Source organism: Gymnodraco acuticeps, unplaced genomic scaffold (assembly GCF_902827175.1).
Source record: "Gymnodraco acuticeps unplaced genomic scaffold, fGymAcu1.1, whole genome shotgun sequence".
Lineage (NCBI taxonomy): Eukaryota > Metazoa > Chordata > Actinopteri > Perciformes > Bathydraconidae > Gymnodraco > Gymnodraco acuticeps.
The window spans coordinates 3,780-14,510 of record NW_022990170.1 but is presented as its reverse complement, the minus strand read 5'-3'; the positions used below and the strand labels follow the sequence as shown (position 1 = coordinate 14,510).

General features: G+C 42.7%; 1 long non-coding RNA gene across 1 annotated transcript; it reads left to right on the top strand.

Annotated features, from left to right (window-relative positions):
* Positions 1–6,419: 6,419 nt before the first annotated feature.
* Positions 6,420–9,641, top strand: LOC117547114. Its single transcript, XR_004569118.1, has 3 exons — positions 6,420–7,820; positions 7,940–8,013; positions 9,286–9,641. It is a non-coding gene; the product is annotated as an uncharacterized LOC117547114 (long non-coding RNA).
* The last annotated feature ends 1,090 nt before the right edge of the window (positions 9,642–10,731 follow it).

Here is a 10,731-nt window from a genome sequence, read left to right as displayed (position 1 = left end):
GCAATCGCTGAAGTAAAGAAGGTAGGGCAGCTTGTGTGACATTGTCTGTGTAGGTCCATATCCTATGTGTAACTGCTGTCTGATATTTAGCCTAAGTACCATTTTGAGATACATCATAGGCCTACGTGTACTTTTACTTAAGTAATATTTAATTGCAGGACTTTTAGTCTGCAATAAGAATTACAATTGAGTAGACCTATGGCGTGTGTATTTCTTTATTGTAAAATAACAACTGAGTGAAAAACGGAATATCCCCTCGTGAGTTACAAAAAGGTTGATCTTAATCCTAAATTCTTCTTCTCTGTGAAACACTTTGCCTACACGTTACCCATGTAACAACCGCGTGTTTGTAAATAGTCTATGGACGCAGTAAGTCTACGATAAGTTATATTTATTGATCTCAAATTGGGAAATGGTTTCGTTTCAGCAGCATACAAAAACAAGGCATTGCACATAATTAGAAACTAAAGAGTAGAAAATAAACAATTATAAAATAGAAACACTTCAAAATAAAAACAGAACTAGAAAATATACAAGATGATAGTGGTGGTCTAATGTACAAGATGATAGTGGTCTAATGTACAAGATGATAGTGGTGGTCTAATGGATAGTGAGGTGGGCTGAAGATCGGAAGGTTGTGAGTTCAAAATCCCGCCAGGAACACCACCACAGTGTGCCCTTGAGTAAGGCACTTAGTCCTTAGCTACTAAAGGGAGAATGTCCCTGTAATTGGTAATTGTCAGTCGCTTTGGATAAAAGCGTCAGCTAAATGAAATGTAATGACAAATTGACCGTAAAGATAAAAATCTGTAAACTATCGGACAGATTAAACACTATTGAGGGACCACTTTTCAGCTCTCACTGTGTTTAAATTGCATGTCTGTTTCAGAGAGCAGAAAATAATGTGTTGAAGGGAAACAGGCATTACTGTGAGCCTGTACCATTTACTGACTGACGCTCAGGAAATCCTCCATCATTTTATCACCATGGAGGATGCATGTAAAAGAAAATACATTATCATTTATAAAATATCTGATCATACTACAATGAAGGATCACTGCACATCATAACAAAGACGAAAAATAGTTTTATTTACATCATCTGTTCAATTTCAACTTCAGATGCGTTGTAGGCTACTGCAGAAACGGGTTGGTTATTATTCAGAATAAAAAAAAGGCAATCGCACACAAACTGAGATTATTAGAGATTTTATTCGTTTCCAAAATTAACGAAAGCGCCAGAAACACAGAAAAAGGAGCAATTTATCCTAACGAGAGAAAAACAAAACACGGGATGAAGCTGCCTACTATAGGAACATAAACTAACCTACTGCACATGCATAAAAGGAAAAATAAATCCTAGCCTTTAATTAAACAAAACATATATTTAACAAGTAGGCCTATGATATTTGGTAAAAGGCCTCTCTTGGTCACGTACGTGCGTCATTGTCATGGAAACCGAACGTTGGGGTTGCAGCTGCTGTCCGCTCTAAGCTCACTTTGCACTTGGACTCTGACCAGAGCACACCTTTTGCAAAACTCACCTGTGGAGAGAAAACTCTTTGAGATTCAACCTGCTGGAAAACAAAACTTCTGAGAAACAAAACTACTATAAAACAAAAGTACTGTATCCCTGATCTGCTGTGGAAACCCGGAGAGGCGGAACAAGACCCCCAGAGGAGGAGCAGCACCTGCCGCTGGCCATAGGCCGTGTTGGGAAACTACACTCAAAGTAAAAAGAAAAAAAAAAACGTTAAAAAATACACATTTGTTGCCTTATAATTGTTCATATATCCCCTTAATATCTTACAAAGCTGTTTCTGTGTGGAAATGAGTGCAATATCTTTAGTTTAGAGGTGAAAAGTTCATAGAATGTTGGCATTTATTTTGCTCAAAATCCAATTTGGAGAAAGCAGAATCTCACTCGCGTTTTTTCCGTGTAAAATTAATATTTGTGGATAAGACCTACTTTTTTTTAGCACTAGATGTGTGTAATGTATTTATAAAGAGTGCAGTGATTTGAAAACACAGTTATGTTTGATTTAATTGCGAGATATCGTCGAAAAACGACCAAAAAATTACAAAAACAAAATGGCGATTGGGCCTAATTTCATAGAATGCTAAAAAATATGTCCAAGTTATGCACCATGGCAACGACGCACAATTCCCTGCAGGGCACGTTCTTCTGTGCAGCTGCCTCCCTGAGTGTCGTTCGTTCTGATTGTTGAAGCTTTATTGATTGGAGAAATGGCTACTCCTTCTAATGTATCATATTAATTAAGCTTTCCTTTTAACATTACATATTGAAACGGATTTTCTTGTTTAGTTTTAGAGGGGGGGGGGGAGATTTGTGCGCGGTCTGCGTCCAAGATGACGAACTCCTACTTAAACTCGGAACATAATTAGGCCTACTTATAAACCTAAGGAAAGTCTGCAAACTACTGTGGTCATTTTAGATTATATTACTGTAGTCAGTTCTTCGCAATGGATATGAATGCATATATAAATGCACCCTCTTTTTGGGAACCAAAGTTTGGCCACACATAGCCTACACCGTTTTTTCTCGGGATCTGGGTCTTGCATTCCCCACAGTCAGCATTTATTTGTTTGCACATTTTGTAATGTTGCATTTTGGTTTAAAGAAGGCTCTGCTGCTGCGGAAGAAGGGGTGTGTAAAATGCGCAGAGCAAGCTTCTCCTTTACTTGTCCAACACATGCCGTTTATGTGCACTTCTGTTTTATAAAAAAAGGGTTTGGAGATATTCAAATAACGAAAATAATATTGCCAATAACAAAAATCCCAATTAGTATATTTCTTGTCGTCACTGTTTATCAGAAAAATAATATAATGTATTATCCCCAGTGTTATTCTAACCACAATTATGTTTTAGCAGGCTTTTAACAGGTTCTCCTGTCATGTCTTGTAAATTAAAGTCATAGTTGTGCTTTTTTTTTCTCCAATCATTGATTATTGCTAAATAATCCCACATATTACCTGTGAAATCCTTACACTCTGAATTCCCCCCCCCCCACAGGCTCTGAGAACTTCATCATGGATCCTCCTGCAGGCGATGTAGGTAATCTCCCTGTCTACAATGCTCCTGATGAGGAAGAGGTAGGTGAGGTCAGGAACGCTGTCGAGGATGAAGGTGAGTTTGCTGTCGGTTTTTTAGGTGGAGGTCATGGACTGAGGGAAGAGGAGGAGGAAGAGGATTTGGAAGAGGAGGAGGATGAAGAGGAGGATGAGGGGGAAGACTGGACATCTGAAGATTCTGGATACGGGTCCTTGTCCTCCGAGGAAGAAGAGGAGGAAGAGGAGGAGGAGGAGGAGGAGGAGGAGGAGGAGGAGGAAGAAGAAGAAGAAGAAGAAGAAGAAGAAGAAGAGGAAGAGGAGGAGGAGGAGGAAGAGGACACTGAAGATTATTGTGATGACGGTGATGCCGATATCGGACGTCTCCCCCCTTTCACCCAGCAATTCCCGCCGATAAATGTTTGGGAGGTATTGCGTGGGACCTTCACTCCAAGCTTCCTCCCTGCAAATCCCTGCTACCTCCCTTTGGATGTTGCCCCCCTGGAGGTTTCTGCACCGCGACTGGAACGTCCTGAAGAAGGTCCACCCTCAGCCCCTCCAAGGTCAGGATTATTCGCTCCAAGAACACCAGGCTTCGTCTTCTCCACGAAGAGGATCAGGGAAGAGGACTCCAGGAACTCGGCACCCTCCACCTTAGGTCTCTGCTGCCCCATGGTGCCCCTTCTTGTCGCGCAGCGCCCACCTGTGAGATATTGGCAGGCATTTCGCCCTTTGGGTGTTGCCCCTCCGGAAGATTCTGCGCCGCAAGTGGAACGTCCTGAAGAAGCTCCATCCTCAGCCCCTCCATCGACATCAGGCCTCGGCTTCTCCACAAAGAGGACCTGGGAAGAGGCATGCAGGGAAGAGGACTACACTTACACTCTGAATTCCCCCCCCTCAGGCTCTGAGAACTTCATCATGGATCCTCCTGCAGGCGATGAAGGTAATCTCCCTGTCTACAATGCTCCTGATGAGGAAGAGGTAGGTGAGGTCAGGAACGCTGTCGAGGATGAAGGTGAGTTTGCTGTCGGTTTTTTAGGTGGAGGTCATGGACTGAGGGAAGAGGAGGAGGAAGAGGATTTGGAAGAGGAGGAGGATGAAGAGGAGGATGAGGGGGAAGACTGGACATCTGAAGATTCTGGATACGGGTCCTTGTCCTCCGAGGAAGAAGAGGAGGAAGAGGAGGAGGAGGAGGAGGAGGAGGAGGAGGAGGAGGAGGAGGAGGAGGAGGAGGAGGAGGAGGAGGAGGAGGAGGAGGAAGAAGAAGAAGAAGAAGAGGAAGAGGAGGAGGAGGAGGAAGAGGACACTGAAGATTATTGTGATGACGGTGATGCCGATATCGGACGTCTCCCCCCTTTCACCCAGCAATTCCCGCCGATAAATGTTTGGGAGGTATTGCGTGGGACCTTCACTCCAAGCTTCCTCCCTGCAAATCCCTGCTACCTCCCTTTGGATGTTGCCCCCCTGGAGGTTTCTGCACCGCGACTGGAACGTCCTGAAGAAGGTCCACCCTCAGCCCCTCCAAGGTCAGGATTATTCGCTCCAAGAACACCAGGCTTCGTCTTCTCCACGAAGAGGATCAGGGAGAGGACTCCAGGAACTCGGCACCCTCCACCTTAGGTCTCTGCTGCCCCATGGTGCCCCTTCTTGTCGCGCAGCGCCCACCTGTGAGATATTGGCAGGCATTTCGCCCTTTGGGTGTTGCCCCTCCGGAAGATTCTGCGCCGCAAGTGGAACGTCCTGAAGAAGCTCCATCCTCAGCCCCTCCATCGACATCAGGCCTCGGCTTCTCCACCAAGAGGACCTGGGAGGAGGCGTGCAGGGAAGAGGACTTTAGGGACTCTCCAACCCCAACCTCAGGCCTCGGCCTCTCCACCAAAAGGACCAGGGAAGAGGACTTTAGGGACTTGACACCCTCCAGCTCAGGCCCCTGCCCCCCCCTGGACAAGAGATACCGTCCAGAGGACCACAGGCTCCCTGAAGACAGCGACTCGGACTGAGACGGACGTCTGCTGCAGGATCTGAAAACCTTTGCGTCTGGCAGGACTGATGAAGCCCCAGGCAGCTTCAAACACATCTTTCTGGGTTGGCGATAGGTCAGATCTTGCACCAGGGCTTTATTTTATTAATATGTCATTTTTCATTTCGATATTTTTTTCTTTTGGATAATAATTGATGATGGTCGATGCTCATACCAGGTTTTGTGATGGGTCAAAATTGCATTGGGGCTTTTTATTTATATATTACTGTCTTTTTAATATTATTTGATAATGGTCAATGCTGATAGCAGAGGTAAGAGGAAGAGGATGAATAGGACGTTGTAGACGATGGTGTATCACTCCCCTCTCGTCCAGCAGCTCCCACCTGCAAGTTATTGCTACAGGATTTGAAATCCTTTGCCTCTATCAGGACTGATGAAGCCCCAGGCATCTTCAAACACGTCCTGCTGGGTCGATAGGTCAAATGTTGCACCAGGGCTTTTATTAATATATTACTTAATTTTTTTAATCGTTTTTACTTTTGGATAAAAAATTTGATGATGGTCGATGCTGATACCAGAGGTAAGTTAACATGGTATGGTTGTGTATTCTTTCTTTTTAAAGTATGGCTTTGCAAGACAGGTAAGTAAATCGTTTAAGACGGTGGTTAAACTAATTCAAGCACATTTACTCAAGTACTGCTCAGTTTTTTCTAGGTGCAACATATAGTGCTAAAGCAGTGACTATTAACATCACGAAAAGTCTCCAAGTCTCTTTCAGGTTTTCTAACAGGTCTCCAGCATTACCCACGCTGCATCAACCTTCCTACAAAAAGCAACTCCGTGGAAGACTGAAACTCAAGGATGTTCCAGGATGTTCAGACGAAGAAGATGAGATACTGCAGACCACACCAAAAGAAAGGATGACAACTGATTAAGAGCGGGTTGTCTTTTGGGGCTTAGTAAGTGATCCCCTCACAAGGATTGTATTTATTATTGGAGTTTTATCATATTTGTCCATCATTGAAGGTTTAACAGCTTGCAACAGTTCAGAGGTTGTATATTTGAGTATTTATTTTTTGTGTTTCTGTCTCACAGGGCAGGACTCCTCTTGGTGTTTTTGGCAGCTGAGAGTAGATCACCAACCGATGATCCCAGAAAGACCCAGCACCACAGCAGACCGCTCTCAGCTTAGTCCCAGACCCTGTGAGTACAGTAAGGACCTCCATGCCCTTCACCCCAGCCCCCGACAACCCCCGCTCCACCCACCAGCCGAGAGGACGAGGAGCTCCCCAGCCCGACCAGCACAGAGGACGTTGTTACATCTTCTTCTTCTTCTTCTGTGCTGGTGGGATCGGGAAGCTCCTCACACACACAGGAAGCTTTCACCACCTCCACATCTGTGCTTAGGAAACAAGAAGGAAATATGACTTTGAATGACATCTTGAATAAATAAATAATACATGATTTTGTTTGAATACTCAATTCTGATTGGTAAATGTGGACATTTCAGAGGTTAATACTCGCTAACACAACTCTGCTAAGGATCTAGTGACCCTTAGCAGAGGTGTGCTAAGAATGATAAAGGGACTACGTGCAGTCCTATCAATCCGCAGAAAGAAGTCCGGCCGGTATAACGTCAGCTGTGGACAACAAACATTAGATTGCCTTGTCAGAAAACACAGTGGAATACTTTTTTAATATTCATTTTTATATTTGTGGAGAGCACCAAACGTTGGATTCTTGAAGGCTAAACTCTCCCGTAAAGAAAAGAAAAAGAGAACAAGAGAAGGAAAGAGGCGTCGGGATCCATGATTATTCTGCCAGAACTAGAGTATGATGTACTCAGGTAGAAGTACCGAAGTGTAGGAATACTCTGTTACAAGTAAAAGCCCTGCTTAATGTTACTCAATCACAAAAATAAATGTATTAGCATCAAAATATACATAAAATATCAAAAGTAAAAGTATCATTATGCAGATTTCAGAATGATATAGTATATGTTTTGATTGTAATGTTTATCAAAGCTTGTAATGTGTAGCTAGTTTTAATTACTTTGAGGCTGAAGCTTGTGATTTTACTCCAGGTTTCATTTTTTGTTTTTGTTGACTATTTCACATCATTAATCCAATTCTGAAAATGTACTAAAGGTACTAAATAAATGTAATGGAGTACATGATTTAACTCTGAAAGATAGATAGATAGATAGGTACTTTATTGATCCCAATTTGGGAAATGTTTGCGTTGCAGCAGCATAAAAAACACAAGGCAATGTACATAAGAAAAATTAAGACACAGAAATAGTCCAAAATATTTCAGAAATAGAAATAAAATAGCATAAAAAAGTTACAAGTTAAAAAAAAAAAATATATATACATACATGTGGAAAATATACATGTGGAAATGTCCAGTAACACATATAATGCAGGATATTATTTAGCAAGAATGGATTATTCAATATGAAATATAATGTGAATGTAAAATGTACAGTGGGAGTTGAAGTCCAGTTATTAAGAGAAGCTATGGAGCAGAGAGTTCTCTGCCAGCCAGAGGGGATTTGTTATAGAGAGTTATTGCAGTGGGCAGGAATGTTTTCCTGTATCTGTCCTTGTGACAGCGGAGCTGCAGAAGTCTGTTGGAGAAGGAGCTCCGCTGGCCATAATTACACATTCAAATGAGAAGACACTTGATTTTTGGAGATACACTGATGTTGTTAATCATCAGTGAATTGTGTAGGAACACCCTGTGGCCGCAGGGTAGAGCTGTTTCTCAGGTATTCACTCATACAGGGAGAATCTCATTAATTGAATGTTTGTCTGTCTGCTGTCAGTCAGCAGATTCAGTTCGGTGCTGTGAGACTCATTTTGCTTTGTTCTGGATTTATTTTCTAAGCAACACTTGGATACAACATCGCATCTCCAGGCCCAGAACACATTACCTCCAGCAGTTTAAGCTTCTAGTTTCAGGTAAAGTTGGTAAACTTAGTAAAACTTCAGATTTTTCTGCTTTTTATTTTTTATGAATGCCTATTTTTCCTTCTCTGCTGATGCTCCATCCTGTTTGTTGGGCTTGCTGTCAGTGAGCTTGATAACCTGAAGGCGTGTGTGTGTGTGTTTGTTTGTGTGTGTGTGTGTGTGGTGTGTGTGTGTGTGTGTGTGTGTGTGTGTGTGTGTGTGTGTGTGTGTGTGTGTGTTCATTGATTAACTGCAGCAGCATGTTACCACCTGTGAAGAAGGACCGGGTCATTTCTCACCTTCCACATGTAACACACACACACACACACACACACACACACACACACACACACACACACACACACACACACACACACACACACACAACACACACACACACACACACACACACACACACACACACACACACACACACACACACACACACACACACACACACACAGTAATGCAATGCAATTTCAACTAACCGTGTTAATATTAGTGATGAGGTTATTTTGGCCTGAATGCATCTCTTTGTTTCTCTGAGATTAGGCTGCACATTCGGAAAATGCTGCTGTCCTCAGAAAATCTTATTACATTTGGTTATATTTAAGTTATATTTAAGAAATAAACAAGGACTGTTTTCATGGCTCTTTTAATGCTTATTTGTGGTAATTACCATGCTGCGAATGGATCTGGCCCTTCCTACATCCAGGACATGGTTAAACCGTACACCCCAGCGCGTGCACTACGCTCTGCATCAGCCAAACGACTCGTTGCGCCCTCGCTTAGAGGGGGACCCAAGTTCCCATCAGCAAAAACACGTGGGTTTGCTGTCCTGGCTCCAAGATGGTGGAATGAGCTCCCCATTGACATCAGGACAGCAGATAGCTTGCATATCTTCCGGCGCAAACTGAAAACTCATCTCTTTCGACTCCACTTCGAGCGTTAGAACTATTAACGAAGCACTTTTATACTAATAAAGGACTGGCTTACCTAAAGCCAGTTGAGTAGCACTTGAAATGTTTGGCTCTATGAAACCTGATGTACTTATATGATTCTGTTTTCTTCAAGGTTGTGTCTTCCTGGTCGAATGTACTTATTGTAAGTCGCTTTGGACAAAAGCGTCAGCTAAATGTAATGTAATTAAGGTTTTCATGGATGGCAATAAGAGAAAGGCAGAGACGATTTAACTTTGTGATATTCTGGCTGCTTCATTTTAAAAATCCACTTTTTCTTTCACTGTCCAATGTGCTCACGTCCATAAGTCGCTTTTCTTCACAGTGTTTCAGTACAAATGCAGCGCTGCACACCAAAGATGGCTTCCACCCTCAGGTGAAGGCTGCCTGCCAGGTTCAGAGGACGGACTCAGTGAGGTGAGATCAGAGGGGGGGGATAAGAAAACACAAGTTCCCCCATCCTGCAACACTGTTTAAAGTAAATTAGTTAGTAAGGGCAGGGCACTTTAAGTCACGCTATGTCTGCTGACCTCGACCCTCACTTCTAAACTATGTTGATCTGGAGTGTCTCTGTAATAGATAAGGCCGGTGATATTTCTTAAAGGTGGGGTAGGTTGACTATGCTTGCACGTCATGGTACCATAGCACCTCCAAGGCGCTAAAAATAAAATTTCAAACATCGCAAAATAAACTGGTCAGACTACTGCTTGACCTTTCATCTAGAACCCACCTCACCTCTGCCCACTTTGACAAACTAGGATGGCTTAGAGTAGACGACAGAGTACAGCTACTTGCAATGGGCCTGGTCTACAAGATCCACACCTCTATGGTACCCATGTACATGTCAAAATTCTTCCCAAAGATCAAGGAATACCATGATCATAACACCAGAGGGAGCTCCACAAATCATGTGAAACCCAGATTTGGCACAAAAAAGGGGGAATACACGTTTCGCAATTATGCCACATCAAGGTGGAACGCTCTTCCCACAACTGTAAAGGAAAGTAAAACTATACTTACCTTCAAAACCTCTCTTGAAGAGCACCTTCGGGGGAGAGCATTGTAAAACTGGCCCCGGTAATGGTACAAATCTCAACCTGTCGTACAATGGACAGCTTCCCCCCCCCCCCCCCCCCATCTATGTATATACTCGCATTTTAGACTCTGTTACTAACTGTATATCTGTAGATTTGGTATGTCTTAAATGTCCGGTTAGGATGTATTAGAACGAAATCTAAAATGAAAATTGTAAATAAGCAATCTGTATGTAAAAAAACCACCTGTATGTAAATTTTAAATAAGCCATCTGTATGTCAAATTTGTCTTATATGTCTTAAATGATATGATGAATTGGAAATGGGGGACCCTGATGTAAACAAGACGAAAGTCTTTCTCTGGTCTGCATCCCCTTAACAATTGTATGTTTTGAGCTGTACTGTACTGTACCCAATATACAAGCTGTTAATAAACTTTTCAATCAATCAATCAATCAGGTAATTCTCTTCAGAAACACTTTTGTTATATTCCATGGAATGCTCTTAACATCCCGATAGCAATGAATATATTAAATGCTTTGACAATAAATACATTAAAATTCATCTGTGGAAGCCGTGGCGCTGTAAAAAGCACGACCAATCATCTGAGCTGGCCCGGCTAAAATAACTGGATGGCCTACCTGCCTCTGTGCACAAACTTATCTCGTGCCCTCATTGGTCATGTACGCATTCGTGTGTGTTGGAGGAGGGGCTTTGTAAGGAAGTGACAGATTTTT